Below are 18,303 nucleotides of genomic sequence, written 5' to 3'. Positions count from 1 at the left end.
TGGTCCTTTGACTTGTGGTGTGTTGGCTATTTACAGTGAGGCTACATAGTTTTACTGAACATTTCTTTGGTCCCTAACCATTCAGGTCCTTACTATGTATGTTGGCTATTGTAGGTTCAGATTTGCTGTTTGGAATAGGATGCACCTAGATAGAATCTATCGATCTTGATAGAAAAGGAGAAATCCTATGCGATTTGTAAGATTGAGTTCAGAAAATTTCTGGCCAGAGTAAGTATGAATACTAAAAAAGAATTTTCACAAGATTCATCGATAAACTCGAGTCGAGCCAATCTAGCATATGACTGACCATAGGGTTTGACGAGTTCTCCATAACCTCCATCAAGTCGGGACTCATGATAGAGTGATTATATCACACGATAACTGCACCTAGGGATTCACTTTTCTATTCTGCTGGGTTACCACTACTTATTGCTAGACATCACTAGTGAATCATGAAAACTTACTAAGATCATTTTCGGATCAACGATTTTTATTAAGGTGAGTTGGAATCATTTCAGTCCATCGAAAAGAGTTTTGATGATACTGTGATGGAGATCATGGTATGTCTCACAACCAGATAGAATAGAATCTAAGGGGTTACACACAAAAAGAGCATGACTTGATCAATGGCTTGGATTATATTAAAATTATCAATCGGATTGATAGTTTGAATTTTAGAAACTGCTAACTTGTAATCGTTACAGTTTTGGCAGCGGCTAATTATTAGCGTAGGGACTTAATTATAAATATTATATTTTTTTAGATTGATTAAATTATGAATTAAATTTTAATTAATTTAAATCAAATTTAATTTAATTATATTTAATTTAATTTAATACTAATTGGGTTCAATTATCCAAATCAGATTTGGATTTCAAGCCTGATTGGATCAGGCTTGATAGTCTTTTTGAATTTGGCTCGTTTCAGACTCAATTTGAACCCGATTAAGGCCCAACTTGAATTAGAAGAACCTTGACTCAGAGAATCCAGATCCTTTGAGACTCTTTCTCTAGATATCATGCCAAAAATTAGAAGGGTTGATAGTTTTCTCGTACTCTTCTCTTAGCGTGCGTGAAATATTGTGAGGTGCTAATGTTGGTGTCTCCCCTTACTTTGGGACTCTTTCTTGATATGATAATACTTCCATTTGAATGCAAATTTGAATAGAAACAAATCATATCTGATTGAGGCATGAAACAAAAGAAGAATAAAATTGTTTTGTGTGACAAAAATTTTCTAAACAAAATGTGCGTGCATGAGGAAGTGGTTGGGCGATTTCTTTCTTGCATTCTTCTTTCTTAACGCCTCCACATCTCATCCATCCTTTTGATGATATGAAATCCTATCTGATTAAGAAAGAGTGGATCATATTTAGTGCGACAAAAAATATTGGGCATGAATTGTATTAGCGTGAGAGAGGGAGACCGTTTCCTTAAGACAAGAGATTTTGTTCCATTGCCAACCATCTTTTATCCTTACATCCCCACGCCCTCCTTCCTCCAACCTCCATGCCAAGATCTGATAGAGATCAGATCTAAGAGAATAAAAGAGAGAGAAGAAGAGAAGAAGGAGGATTTTTTTCTTTTCATAGTGATCTGGTTCAGATTCTATCGGATCTGTGCGAAAGAGTTCGCGTAGCGATCTCATTCTTCAAGATCTAGATCTAAAGATAAGGAGCGAGATCTGTAAGGTGCTAGCACATCGATGATCTCAGTGATCCAATCAAATAATTCTGTGTAGATACCAGCAGAGGTCGGACGCATGCGTGGCTACGATCAAAACCCAGGACATCCACAGGATCTAAGGTATGGAGATCTGATCTCCAACTTATTTTTGGCTCACGATTATTTTTTCTTTTTAGATTTTAGATAATGATTGAATATTTGTATCAAGATCCTAACTATGATTTTCAGATCAGATTTGATACATGTTTAAATTAAAAATATTTTAATTTATTTATTTTCGCTGTAAAGATATCTAAAAAAATTTTAGAACTATACGTACGAAATCGTAGCAATTGTCTAACATCAAATACATAAATTAGCTTAGATTAAAGCACATACTTGCTTAAGATCTAATTTAGTTAAAATTTTTTAAAAATTTAATTCAACATTCCTCTTGGGTTGCTATCTTTCTGCGTAATAAGTGGTATTAGAGCGGGTGCTCTATTATTGGTTGTTGAACTAATAGTCTTAGAGTAAAAGATCATGGCAACCTGGGTTGGGCCCTCATTTATCGAAGGACAATCAACCTCAAGATCACTACTATTTAATGGCACTAATTACATATATTGAAAAGTTAGGATGGAAAACTTTATATAATCACATGATTATAATTTATAAAAGATTATAGTCAATGACCCATACACAACCAATGCATTGATTGATAAAGAAATAATCTAACTAAATGCTAAAGTCATGAATATACTTTATTGTTCATTAGATATAAATAAATTTAATATAATTTCTTCATATATTTTAGCTAAATAAGTATGGAAAAAATTGGAAATAACTTTTGAGGGAGCAAATCAAAGAGAAGAGTCAAGCTCCCAAGAAGATAAGAAAGCTCACCCCAACACATGTGTTAGAAGTGTGCCCTGGAAGTCAATCTTGGCTGACACATACTTTTCTCTAAAGCATATTTTGTACTTAACGGGCAGTCTTTATAACCAATCATGTCATATGTGTCTATGATTTATCCTAAAAATTAACAAAGATAATTTTGTACATTCTCAAAGTGTTGAGAATTTGAGACATACATCATTAGTGGTTAATTTCTAAATACTTTCGATCGAAGAATCATCATGGAGGACAGTGATCAATCCATTCAAGATCAGTGCACGAATCACCTTCCCTTAAGATAGATGAGTCTCGAGTCTATGGTATAGAGATACTGGGGTGAGAGTGCAGGTGGTTGTTAGAGAACAACTTGCACTGAGCGTGACCAACACGAGAAATCACTTGGATGTCTACTCACTCATCAGTGCTTTTCTCGATGCGCATTAGTGTGACTAGTTCTTTGACCTGCGATGTGTTAGCTATTCACAGTGAGGTAACTTAGTTTGACTGCACGTTCCCTTGGTCCCTAGCCATTTGGGTCCTTGCTGTGTATGTTGGCTATTATAGGTTCAAGTTCATTGTTTGGAGTAGGATGCACCTAGATGAAATCTATCGACCTTGATAGAAAATGAGAAGTCCTATGAGTTTTGCAAGACTGAGTTTAAAAAATCTCTGACCAAAGTAAGTATGAATATTGAAAATAAATTTTCATGGGATTCACAGATGAACTCGAGTCAAGCCAATCTAGCATATGACTGACGATGGAGTTTGATGAGTACTCTATGACCTCCATCTAGTCAGAACTTACAATAGAGAAATTATATTACACGATAACTGCACCTAGGGGTTCATCTTTTCTATTCTGCTAAGTTGCTACTATAGGCTGCGGACATCATTAGTGGATAGTGAGAACTCACTAGGATCATTTTTGGATCAACGATCCTTGTTGAGGTGAGTTAGAATTGTTTCAATCCATTGAAAGAAGTTTCGATGATACTATGATAGAGATCACGGTATATCTCATTATCAGATAGAACAGAACCTAAGGGGTCACACACAAAAGAAGTATAACCTAAGCAATAGCTTGGATCATATTTGAATTATCAATTAGATTGATAGTTTGAATTTTAGAAACTGCTAATTTGTAAGCATTACAGTTTTGGCAGCTGCTAATTGTTAGCGTAGGGACTTAATTATAAAAGTTATAATTTTATTAGAATTAATTAAATGATAGATTAAATCTTAATTAATTAAAATCAGATTTAATTTAATTAGACTTAATTTAATTTAATATTAATTAGATTTAATTATTTAAATCAAATTTGAATTTCAAGTTTGATTGGATCAAGCATGACAGTCTTTCGAATTCGACTCGATTCAGACTTGATCTGAATCTGATTGAGATTAAATTTGAACCAGATGAACCATGACTCAGAGAGCCCAAGTTTTTTGAGACTCTCTCTCCAATTTTTACATAGAGAAGGAAAGGGAGTGCATGAAGATGCACCCCCTTTATTTTTTCTCACATGAAGGAAAGGGGCGCCAACTATTGGCGCTCCATCTTATCTGGGATTCTCTTTCTTGCTGATTTTTTTTATTTGAGTGTGGGAGCTGATTTTTTATGTGACAAAAAAATTGAGAAAAGGAGAGCCACACGTTCATGTACGTGAAAGAAATAGGGTGCCCTTCCTATATGTGTATCTTTCCTTATTTCGTTCTCTCTTTCTATTTGAATTTGATTCAAACTAAGAAAGAGATAATGTCTAAAAGGAAAGGTTTTTGGACCTTAATTTTGTGCCATAAAATTTTGGGAAGAGAAGGGGCGTACGCTATTTTATATGGGAGTTTCTTTTCTTACCGCACAACCTAATCTCAACTTATCTAATCCCTCCCTTTGGATTTGAATGCCTAAGATCAAATAAGATTTGATCTATTAGGGCCTTAGGAAAAGGTTAGGAGTGGGATTACAAGGAGGTGTGCAACAAAAAATAAAGGGGGTGTGAGTTATTGGCGTGAAGTAGAAAAAGGCTTCTTTAGGACATCAAAACCATCTCCACACCCACACTCCTTTCTTCCTAACATCTCCAAGCCTAAGATCTAATGGTGATCAGATCTAAGAGAGAAAAAGAGAGAGAAGAAGAGAAGAAGAAAGATTCTTTTTTCCTTCTTGGTAATCTAGTTCAGAACCCGACGGATCTGCGCAAAAGAGTTCGCATAGCGATCTTCTTCTTCGAGATCTAGAAGAAGAGATGTAGATCCAAGACTAAGGAGTGAGATCTGCAAGGTGCTAGCATATCGATGATCTCGATACTTCGATCAGATATCTCTGTGTGGATATCAGTAGAGATTGGATGTATGCACGACTGTGATCGAAATCTCGGACATCTGTAGGATCTGAAAATATGGAGGTTTGATCTCCAATTTTATTTTGCTGAGGTTTGATTTTCTTTTCAGATTTTAGATCAAGGTAGCATGCTTGTGTCAAGATCCTAAGTATAATTTTTAGATCAATTTTGGTATATATTTTAAATTAAAAATATTTTAATTTATTTATTTTCACTGCATAAATTTTTAAAAAATTTTAAACTACACATATGAAACCATAGTATTTTCTAATAGTGATATCAGAGCATAGGTTCTGATACAAACATGAAACCCCTCAGATCTAAAATCTGATTTATAGAAATCAGATCTGAAGGTTAGTTAAATGATTAATATTATTCTGAAATAAGATTGCCCTGGTAAATCCTGTTATGCTGAATGGTTGTCCTAGAACGATGTAGAACATCAATTAATGTTAGATTTAAATTTTTTACATATTGTAATGTGATTATAGGATTATTTTGGATCTAAAATTATTTTAGATCTAAAATAAATTATAAATTATTCAAATATAAAATTAGTTTTAGATTTGAATATATTAGTTGGGGTTTAATTTGGATCTAGTATGATTGCTGAAATTTTTTCTACATGCATAGATTCAAAATTATTGTTCATATATTTGACATGTGAAAGATAATTAGATTTAATTTTTAATTGATTACATATGTGATATGTTAGATTAATCTCTTAATAGCTTAGTAATCAAATTGGGATAATCACCATGGCCGTCCGGTCATAAGAAGATAAAGGGATTAAAGTCCCTTTCTTGCCCATTCGATGAATTTCTCTTATGACATATAGGGGTGCTGACTGTGATGTTTTCTGTGAAGATGAACAGCGATCGAAAAATTATACATATTACATATTTTAAGATTTAAATCAAATTATGTATGTATTTTTATATGTTTTAGATTGCTAAATATTATATGTGATATATTATTTTGACACACGATCTAAAACTTAATTTCTGTAAAATCTTAAATCCAAAATCTTAGGTTCTGTGTATATGAAACCATGAAACTATGATTGACATACCTATGGAGTTGACTCGATTCTTAATTGGATTGACTCAAGTGCTTGGAGAGTTGACTTATTTTGTTGGAGTCAACTCAAGATTCTGGTAGGTCGGCTCATTTACTGATGAGCCGACTTAAATGTGCAGGTTAGGTTTATAGATTTCTGTTTGTCTCTGTGTTGTGTCGATTCACTGTGACAAGTCGATTTATATATCAGGATGAGTCGACTCGATTCTGCAGACAGTAAAATTATATGAGATACAATACAAATTATTTAGGTCAAAAATTATTTCAAGATCTAAACTTAAATCCATATACATAATATACTTAATTGAGAATTAATATTCAAAATTATAAGATCTAAAATTATGAATTTAAGATCTAAATTTTAATGCATAAAATATGAGCTTCGGGTATGGATTGAACAAATTAGGTTTAGAAACTAAACTACAATTAGGGTCATTGATTAGATCAGGTTAGAATCTTTTTTGATTTTGAGCAGTTGATCAAACTTAATCGAGAGTTGGTTGGGATTAGGTCAAAGGGGCTCAAAATTAAATTTAGTTGTAATTCATCAAATTGATTCACATGTGATATGAATTGATTAAATCAAGATCGAATTTGACTCAGTGGTTCGAGTTCAGATTTATAGGTTAACCTAATTGATTCTAATCAACCAAATTGGTGTCTAAAATAAGTCTTAGATAGTGATTCTTTAATTGGTTCTATTGTCTAACCTGACCAATTATTGGTGTCTAAGAAAAGCAACGGGGGGACCCCTACTCATCTTCACTTACTTGGCCATTTTGGGAGATTATGTTTTGTATTAGGTTACTTGTTGATCTGAGTTCATCCATGCCGACTAGGTTGGTCAGACATGAAATATACTGACCTAAACCATATTAATCATTACATCAGATGTAAGTGACTAATTAGAAGAGATCTGAACCTAAATTTTTTTACTAAATATTAAGTCTACTGGTCTTCCACCATTGTAGAGATGTGGGTGCCTTTTCTGACGTTGATTGTTCTTGGCTGGTTACAGTGGTTTGGTTGCATCGGGAAGGCACAACCACTCTATTAGTATTAGATGCTCCGAGATAAAGATGGGGTTGGGCCTAATAACTGTTAGGTGATGGATCCAATGACAGTTTTGCACTCGCTAGTGAATGGTAGATCGGACTTAATTAAGAAATATGCCAATAACAACTAGATGAGGCCACAGAACTTAGAGACAAAATCACTACAACATGCTTAGAGAAGCATCTGAAAAAAGAGTTGCCCACGTATTGATATACGTGTCACTAATAACTATTAAGTGAGGTGCCATACTATTGAGAAATATGTCCCAAATGCCAATCGTCAGTCTGTTGACAGTTGAGCAACCAAATATTATAATTGATTTGTTAATAAATAAAATATAATTTTGATATTTTCATCACAAGTTTTTCATCTTCTAATGAACTCCGTTGTTGTGATGAAGTCCTTAGGACTATTTAGGTTCGATAAAGAGAGGATTTATCGATTAGTCCTTACAACTATTCACAACCAAATAATAGGCTGTTAATAAGGATGATAGCTTCTATTGAGCATAGGTCGCTGTAGGCCATATGGGTTGGTTGTCCTCTTAACCAAGGAGTGTGAAGATACTGGTATGACATACAGGTGAGATCTAAAGGTACATCATCATTGAACATGACCAACTCCAGAGCATTCTGCTGTCGAGAATGTCTCTGATGGGATATAGGTATAAGTGTCCCTTAGACCTTAGATTGCCTCAGTGACTTGCAAGCAACTCACTGTGCTTTGGTACTAGACTAACTGAATTTTTAATTCAGTGATGGAAAGCTTCTAGGCATAGTCAAGTACTTGTGAAGTCAGAGTGTGATAAAGATGGGATTGACCACTCCAAGAGTTGGAGAAGAATGAGTCGCTGTATTTCAATTTAGCAAAATCTTGGCCAGGGTAATCCATCAGATGGATTTGATATTTTGAAATACAATGTGGACAACCTGATCAGAGTTGACAGTTGAACTCTGAGGTATCCTATAAGCATTTTGGTCAAGGAGATGAATTATATGGAAACTATATCCGCATGGGTTCTAAGGATGTTATTCTATACATTCGACCTATCCGACCATCGGGTACCATTGCTAGATGATCACTTCGATTGGTATAAAAATTTATTTCTATACTATCAACTTAAGTTCGGACCTATGAGGTCACACATAGTAAAATTTATGATCCGATCAGATGGTTGATCAACGATTAAGAATCATTCTAGGGTTAAACGATCAATACGATTGACATTTAACCTAGTGCAAGTATTGCAGGAGGATCGATTAGCAATTTGATTGCTAATTGACTTAATTTGATTAAGCTAAGTGATTGAGATTAAATCTAATTAAATATAATTAAATTAAATTTAGTTTGGGCTTGATTGGATAAAATCCAATCAGTTTATTGGATAACCCAAGTGCAAGGAAAAACTAATCCTAGTTCAAATAAGACTTGGGTCAACCTAATTTTCAATTTGATTAGAAAATTAAATCAGATTTAAATCTAATTTAATCTGATTAAATTATACTCTTAATTGGGTTAAGATCTATTTTAATTAGGTTGATTTGGTTTTGATTTGATTTGGTTTGAGAAACCAAATTTGAATAAGTCATAGATTGAATCCTAGTAAGACTAGGATTCCACCTTGTGCCACCTTAGCCCACCACACCCACTCTCTCTTATCCCATGCCCACTCTCTCTTATTTTATGTGATAAAATCCTCTCTCCCAGATCTTCACGCATGCCTAAAACTCTCCTCTCTTTCTCTATTACATGGAATATGGTTGTGGATCAAGTCAAAGTAGGAATCAGTTTGGATTTCAAATTCTATGAGATAGAGTTTTAGAAAATCAAAACTCTTTCCTTATGGCACTGATTTTATCCATTTTTTTTTTAAAATTTTGTGATTTTTATGGCACATAATATGTGCCTTTTTCTGATGGTCCACAATAGAAAAAGGAGGGGACGCCCAAGAGTTGGGCGCCCCTTGTCTTGCCTTGTTTGGATAATCCTTGACTAGGTATTTGACCTAGACAAGGACTCCTCATATCTCTCTATTTAAAATGAATTTCTTCATAAATTTTTATGAAACATAGAGCATTGAGATACCTTTGGGCCATTCAAAAATTAAGGAGAAAGAGTCTTGGGGCATGGAGATCTAATAGACACAAAACTAGGTGTCTGGGTTAGAGCAAAGAGAAGAAGAAGAGGGTCTTCTTCTAGAGTTGTTAGGCTCATCCCTTCCCTTCCTCCATCTATAAGTTTTCTGAGAGTATCTCATCTAAAACTCCTTCTCCTACTTCTCATCTTTGGAAGAGTCCAAATCAAGAAGAAAAAGGCATCTGATCGACCATCGAAGAAGGATCAGCGCAGTACTAGCATACTGTGCTGATTTTCTGGACCAGAACTTTTGATCATGATTCATGGGCTCGTGTGGACGACTCCTAGAGGTCAGACGTATGTGCAGCTCGTAACATCATCCTCAAACTCGGATCAGTAAAGTTAGAACGTCTAACTTGCAAGGTAATAGATCTGATCTATTATATTTTACATACATTAGATGTAGTATAGAAACATGTTGATATGATCAACATGTAGTTCTTGATTTTTATATTTTAATTTTTGATTTAATATCATATAATAATCATGTAATAAGATCTTAGATCTAGATATTCTCTGATTTTATGAGATAAATTTTTATTTTATTTTAATCTTCCGCTACTTGATCTTAAAAAAGTTTCAAGATCTAACCCTGAAACTCTAGATTTGGTTCCTTCAATTGGTATCAGAGCCCAGATTATTTATTACATGATTATTTATACATGCTTAGATTATTTTTTAGATTAGATCTAATCTATAATCTGATTGTTAAATCTGAAATTAAAATTTTTAGATCAATCATGAATTGTAGGTTGTCCTGCTGTAAGGTTTACCACTTACAGTGCAAAAGTTGTCCTAGTTCGTGTAGATCTATCTTTAATCATAAATTTGTTAGATGTAATCTAGATTAAATTTATGATTTATTAGATTTTAAAAGTATTTAAATCTAAAATAAAATCTCTTTGTTAATAATTTTTGTGCAAAGAACCATCACATATTTGTTTGGAAAATTTGCACAGTTTAAAGTTGAAATTATTTTAATTACATAAACCAATTTAGATTAGATCTAAAGTAGTTTCATGCTTATTTCACTTGTATTTTGATTATGAATCAAACATGCAACTTGGTTGGTAGAATCATGTTGTAAAAATATTTTACAAATATAAAAATTATTTTCGAAAAGTCGAACCCCAAACTTAATTGAGAATTAAGAAGTTATTTGATTAGGTCCTAGGATTGTGAATTGAAGAACTTAAGACACAAACGATAACACATTGGGTTATGGGTTAGTAGAAATTAGGTCCATTAATTGGGTTAGACCTAAGGTTAGGTTAAAGATGGACTTAATTAGAGAATTGACTAAATCTAATCAATTGTTGTCTTAGATTAAGTCAAAGATTCTCTAGATCTATTATAATAGTTGTAGTTGGTCCAGTCCATGTCTTTAACAAAACCAAATGGACTTGATTCTTAGCTAAGCAGTCTAGCACGAACTGTTGGTTGATCTAATCGAAATTAATTAAACCAGTTGGTATCTAAGATAAATCAGATCGATGGTTTTTAATTGGCAGTCCGCTTACCTGATCATTTTTTATGGTGTCTAAGACAAGCTTTGGCAGACCCTCCCTCCGATCGAACTTACCTAGCCTCTTGGTGAAATTATATTTTGATCGGATCACTTGACTATTCGAGCTGATCTATGTCAACTAGGTAAATCAGTGTGATTGATTTAGGTGCTCCTAGACTAGCCCTTTTAATGGTCTCCTTTAAGCTAACTTGGTGAAGCCAGTGGGAGAATCATGATAAGCTGATTCATCTGACCTCTTCCTCTAAATCAATTAAATCTTCTAAAATTATTAGGTCCTTAAAATAAAATAGTTATGGTGATAACTAGATCATAGCCTCCCATTAAGTGGATGATAATAGGTCTATCAGTTGGATAATCATTGGAGGCCCAAAGGCCTGGTGCTTATCGGCTGATAGAATTATCATTCATAATATGATTTCTTGACTGCATCTTTCTAAATGGTTGTTATGTTAGCCAACCAAAGTTGGGCCTAATCATTCATTGGCTAGATGGGCCAAGTATGGTCATGTTAATGGTTGGACCTAACCAGACCTTTTTAGTGGAGGCCAAAGCCTACTGATTAGGGATTAAGATAAAATTTAAATTACTAAAAATTATTTAGAAAAATAATTGGTTATGAACCTACCCTTAGATGTACGTAGGTTGGCCAACCAAAGTTGGGCTTGTGTGCAGTCTAAGTGGATTCTAGTACCCACTAAGAAATTAGGGTAATTCTTCGAATTGGAGGTTGAAGCTACCAATTTGAATAAAATAGTGGGAGAAACCTTTTGATTAAAGTCTAAATCTTTAAGTTTAATGAATCAATTACTAATTAAGTTATGATTTTTTTTTGTACAGATATGGCCACTTCCCTATCATTACGATCATTATTGGACAATGATAAGTTGGTGGGACCAACTTCGATAGCTGGTACCGAAAGTTGAAGATAGTCCTAGAGCATGAACGGATCCTATATGTGATAACGGATCCTACACTTGAGGAGCCAGCTGCCAATGCACGTGAAACAGTCAGAGATACTTACTAGAAGTGGCTCAGTGATCGGACCATGGTGCGCTGCATCATGCTAGCTACCATGTGCGACGAGTTCAGTCACAGATTTGAGACGACTCAGCCAAAGGACATGCTTGAAGTGTTGGAGGATGCCTTCGACACACCCGATGATGTGGAGAGGTACAAGACTAGTTATGCCATCTTCAACGCCAAAATGCGGGATAGTGCCTCTGTCACTGATCATGTATTATACATGATCAAGCTGATGGAGCATTTGAGCAAGCTTGGCTTTTCCTTACATGATCAGCTTAGGAAAGATGCAATACTGAACTCGCTGTCCAAGTCTTATCTCCCATTCCTCACTCATTATAGAATGACAAAGCCTGAAGTAAACTACCACGGGTTACTAGGGTTGCTTTAGAACTTTGAGAAGGATCACCAACTCCACAAGGAGTCGGTGAACTTAGTGGGAGGTTCATCTTCTGGTTCTTGACCTTTTAAGAAAGGGAAGAAGAACAAGAAAAAGAAAGTGAAGAAGGTGCAAGTTCAGGCTGGGACATCAGTACAGGGCCAGACTAGAAAGATCAAGCTCGATAAGAGTCAAGCTGAATATTTCTTTTGCAAGAAATGGGGGCACTAGAAGAGGAACTGTCCTCAGTACATTGCCTCCCTGGACCCGAACAGACAGAGAAAGAAGCAAGCTGTTGCTGGGCAAGATATTTATATCATAACTCCTTGCAATTTCTCTATTTGTGATATTACTGACTGGGTATTGGATACATGTAGCCCTTACCATATTTGCAATTCGTTGCAGGGGTTGCAGGTCAGTAGGAGATTCGAGCAAGGTGAGAGGTTCCTTAACGTTGGAGATGGAAGACCAGTTCCAGTTCTAACATTAAGAATCTTGAAACTTATATTTGAGTCCCATACCATTGTTTTTAATGATTGATATTTCTATCCCAGTTTCTTTTTAAATATTATTTTTGTAGACCTTCTGGCCAAAAATGATTATAAAATTTTAATAAAGAAATAAGTTTGTAATATCATTATGAATGGTGTTACTATTTTTTGTGGATATTTGAACAATGGTGTGTATATATTATCATAACCTGTTAACGTAGTCTATTCTACTGGCAAGCACCCTAGATTAGACAGTGTATCAGATATCTACTTATGGCACTGTAGGCTAGGTCATATAAACAAAAACAGGATAAACAGGTTGACTCAAGATGGAATCCTTGAAGTCAATGATTGTGAATCACTTTCAACCTGTGAGTCCTGTCTTCTTGATAAAAAGACCAAGTCATCTTTTACTGGAAAAGGTGAGAGAGCTACTGAGCTCTTGGGCCTAGTACATACTGATGTATGCGGGCCCATAAGCACAAGTGTTAGAGATGGATATTTTTACTTCATCACTTTTACAGATGATCTATCCAGATATGGATATGTCTATCTAATGAAATACAAGTCGGATTCATTTGAAATGTTCAAATAATTCCGAAATAAAGTAGAAAAATAAATTAAGAAGAGTATTAAAACTCTTCGATCTGATCGAGGAGGAAAATACCTTTCTAGTGAGTTTCTCACATATCTAGGAGAGAATGAGATTCTCTCCCAATGGACTCCTCCAGAAACACCACAGCATAATGGTGTATCTGAAAGGAGAAATCAGATTCTGTTAGACATGGTTCGATTCATGATGGATTTTGCCAGCTTGCCAATATCCTTCTAGGGATATGCACTCGAATCGACCTATTATCTGTTAAATAGGGTTCCAAGTAAGTCTGTAATTAAGACTTCATATGAGATATGGATAGGGCGTAAGCCAGCACTTTCACACCTAAGGGTTTGGAGGTGCTCGGCCTATGTCAAACGGTTAGTTACAGATAAACTTGGACCTAGGTCTGACAAATGCACATTCATAGGGTACCCCAAAGAGACTAAAGAATATTGTTTCTACCATGCTGATGAACAAAAGATGTTCGTCAGCCTTAAGGCAACCTTTTTAGAAAAGGAGTTCCTTGGTGAAGGAACCGTTTCCTCTAAGGTTGAACTTGATGAAGTTCAATAGGTAGAAAGACCGACACCAATAGCTGAATCTGAGTCAGATTTGATTAGATCAGATCCGAAGCCCAATGTACCTGCACCATTAAGATGATCTGATAGAGTACCGCATTAGCTGGACAGATATTACGGTTTCTTGATCCAGAACGGTGATCCCATCGAACTCAATGAGAATGATGAGGATCTGATCACCTATATGGATGCAATGTAGAGATCTGATTCTAAGAAATGGCTTAAAGCCATGCAATCCAAAATGGAGTCTATGAAGGTCAATGATGTATGGACATTGGTTGACCCACCTGAAGGGGTTAAACCCATTGAATGTAAATAGATCTTCAAAAGGAAGAGGAGCGCAGACGGAAAGGTGGAGATCTATAAAGCCCGTCTGGTTGTCATGGGGTATCGTCAACGTTATGGTATTAACTATGACGAGACGTTCTTCCCTATGATAATGCTTAAATCCATTCGGATAATGCTTGCAATAGCTGCCCATCTGGATTATGAGATCTGACAGATGGATGTAAAGACAGCTTTTCTGAATGGAGAGCTGACTGAAGAGGTGTATATGATACAACCTGAGGGGTTTATATCCACAGATGAGTCCAAGGTGTGCAAGCTTCAGAGATCCATTTATAGATTGAAGCAAGCTTCTCGGAGTTGGAACATATATTTTGATAAGGTGATCAAAACGTATGGCTTCATTAAGAATGGAGAAGAGCCCTGCATCTATAAATGGGCAAATGGTCCAGTTGTGATATTCTTTATCTTGTATGTGGATGACATTCTCTTAATCGAGAATGACATCCCCACACTACAGGGAATAAAAGTTTGATTGTCATCGTAGTTCTCCATGAAGGACTTAGGTGAAGCATCCTACATCCTAGGGATGAAGATCTATGGGATAGATCTAAAAGGATGCTTGGGTTATCTCAATCCACGTACATAGACACTGTGCTGAAGAGGTTCAGCATGGAGAATTCTATGAAGGGCTATCTACCGATAGGCCATGAAATTTTTCTCTCTAAGAAGGATTGTTTGATAACTCCTAAAGAGAGAGAGCGTATGAGTAGAGTCTCATATGCTTCGACCGTGGGATTTATCATGTACACCATGACATGTACAAGGTTCAATGTGGCATACTCACTAGGAGTAGTGAGTAGATACCAATCTGATCCTGGAGAAAATCATTAGAAAGTGGTTAAAGCCATCCTTAAGTATTTGAGAAATACTAAAGACCAATGGTTGATTTTTGGTGAGTCAGATCTGAAACTTATGGGGTTCACAGACTCCAGCTTTCAATCTGACTATGATGATAGTAGAAGCATGTCAGATTATATCTTTACTCTGAATGGTGGAGCCATCTGCTAGAAGAGTTCCAAGCAGCATACTGTGACAGACTCTGTTTGTGTGACGGAGTACATCGCAGCATCGGATGCCGTGAAAGAAGCTATGTGGTGGAGGATATTCATCATCGAGCTCAGAGTAGCACCCTCCCTCGATGGTCCGGTCCTGCTCTATTGCGACAGTACTGGTGCCATAGCTCAGGCAAAGAACCCAAAGCACACCAGCGGATGAAGCATATTTTGTGCCGCTTCCACCTGATCTGAAAGATCGTAGATCGAGGTGACATCGACCTTCAGAAGATCGATGGAAAGGAGAACCTAGCCGACCCCTTCACTAAAGCCCTGATGATAAAAGAGTTTGATAACCACAAGTCGAAGATGAGTATTAGATACTGTGCCGAGTGGCTTTAGGATAAGTGGGAGTTGTTGGAAAATATGTCCCAAATGCCAATCATCACAGCCTATTGACGATTGAGCAACCAAGTATTGTAATCAAATTATTAATAAATAAAATATATTTTTGATATTTTCATCATAAGTTTTTTATCTTCTAATAAACTTCGTTGTTGTGATGAAGTCCTTAGGACTATTTAGGTTCGATAAAGAGAGAATTTATCGATTAGTTCTTAAAACTATTCACGATCAAATATAGGCTGTTAATAAGGACGACAGCTTCTATCGAGCATAGATCACTGTAGGCCATATGGGTTGGTTGTCCTCTTAACCAAGGAGTGTGGAGACACTGGTATGGCATACAGATGAGATCTAAATGTACATCATCATTGAACGTGACTAACTCCAGAGCATTCTGCTATTAAGAATGTCTTTGATGGGATATAGGTATAAGTGTCCCTTATACCTGAGATCGCCTCAGTGACTTGCAAGCAACTCACTATGCTTTGGTACTGGACTAACTAAATTTCTAATTCAGTGATGGAAGGCTTCTGGGCACAGTCAAGTACTTGCGAAGTCAGAGTGTGATCAAGATGGGATTGATCACTCTAAGAGTTGGAGAAGAATGAGTCACTGTATTTTAATTTAGCAAAATCTTGACCAGGATAATCCATCAGATGGATTTGATATTTTGAAATACAATGTGGACAACCTAATCAGAGTTGACAGTTGAACTCTGAGATGTCCTATGAGCATTTTGGTCAAGGGGATGAATTATATGAAAACTATATCCGCATGGGTTCTAAGGATGTTATTCTACACATTCGACCTATCCGGCCATCGAGTACCATTGCTAGATGATCACTTTGATTGATACAAAAATTTATTTCTGTGCTACTGACTTAGGTTCGAATCTATGAGGCCACACAAATTAAAGTTCATGATTTGATCGGATGGTTGATCAATGATTAAGAATTGTTCTAGGATTAAACGATCAATACGATTGACATTTAACCTAGTGCAAGTGTTGCAGGAGGATCGATTAGCAATTCGATTGCTAATTAGCTTAATTTGATTAAGCTAAAGGATTGAGATTAAGTCTAATTAAATATAATTTAATTAGATTTGGTTTTGGCTTGATTGGATCAAGTCCAATCAGTTTATTGGATAAGCCAAGTGCAAGGAAAAACTAGTCCTAGTTCAAATAGGACATGGGTCAACCTAATTTCTAATTTGATTAAAAACTTAAATCAGATTTAAATCTAATTTAATCTGATTAAATTAGACTCTTAATTGGGTTAAGATCTATTTTAATTAGGTTGATTTTATTTTGGTTTGATTTGATTTGAGAAATCAAATTTGAACAAGTCATAGATTGAATCCTAGTAAGACTAGGATTCCATCTTGCGCCACCTTAGCCCCCCATGCCCACTCTCTCTTATCCCATGCCTACTCTCTCTTATTTTGTGTGACAAAACCCTCTCTTCCAGGTCTTCACGTATGCCCAAAACTCTCCTCTCTTTCTCTCTTATATGGAATGTGGTTGTGGATTAAGTCAAAGTCGGAATCAGTTTGGATTTCAAATTCTATGAGATAGAGTTTTTGGAAACCAAACCTCTTTTCTTATGGCACTGATTTTATCCAGAATTTTTTTGAAATTTTTATTGCTTTTATAGCACATAATATGTGCCCTTTGCTGGGGATCCATGGTAGAAAAAGAAGGAGGGGATGCCCAAGAGTTGGGTGCCCCTTGTCTTGCCTTGTTTGGATAACCCTTGACTAGGTATTTGACCTAGACAAGGACTCTTCATATCTCTCTATTTAAAATAAATTTTTTCATGAAATTTTTTTGAAACATAGAGGATTGAGATATTTTTGGGGCATCTAAAAATCAAGGAGAAAGAGTCTTGGGGCGTGGAGATCTAATAGACACAATACTAGGTGTCTGGGTTAGAGCAAAGAGAAGAAGAAGAGGGTCTTCTTCTAGAGTTGCTGAGTTCATCCCTTCCCTTCCTCCATCTGTAAGTTTTTTAAGGGTATCTCATATAAAACTCCTTCTCCTACTTCTTATCTTTGGAAGAGTCTAAATTAAGAAGGAGGCATCTGATCGACCATCGAAGAAGGATCAGCGCAGTACTAGCATACTGTGCTGATTTTCTGGAACAGGATTTCTAATCATGATTCATGGGCTCGGTGGATGACTTCTAGAGGCCGAACGTATGTACGGCTCACAACATCAACCTCAAGCCCGAATCAACAAAGTTAGAACATCTAACTTGCAAAGTAATAGATCTGATCTATTATATTTTACATACATTAGATGTAGTATAAAAACATGTTGATATGATCAACATGTAGTTCTTACTTTTTATATTTTAATTTTTGATTTAATACCATGTAATAATCATATAATAGAATCTTAGATCTAGGGATTCTCTAATTTTATGAGATAAATTTTTGATTTATTTTAGTCTTTCGCTGTCTGATCTCGAAAAAGTTTCAAGATCTAATCCTGAAATCCTAGATCTGGTTCCTTCACGTACATCGATAAGATCACAGCATCTACTAGAATCACTTATCGCGTTAGAATTTTTGTTTCTCCACCCGAAGAGTGTGAGAGACTCAAAAAATAAGTCGGAGCCTTTGTTTGTTTTTAAAATTTCTAGAACAAACTGTTACAAGTACAATCATCTAATTAAATCTTTACTCTCTATGGTCAATTCTATTAGCTTCCAACACTCTAGTTCAAATCTTAGATATCAATCTCTTAATAGAAATCAATTACATATTTTGACTCAAAAATCTAAGAA

This window comes from Elaeis guineensis, chromosome 5, assembly GCF_000442705.2.
Source record: "Elaeis guineensis isolate ETL-2024a chromosome 5, EG11, whole genome shotgun sequence".
NCBI lineage: Eukaryota > Viridiplantae > Streptophyta > Magnoliopsida > Arecales > Arecaceae > Elaeis > Elaeis guineensis.
This window is presented reverse-complemented; position numbering follows the sequence as displayed.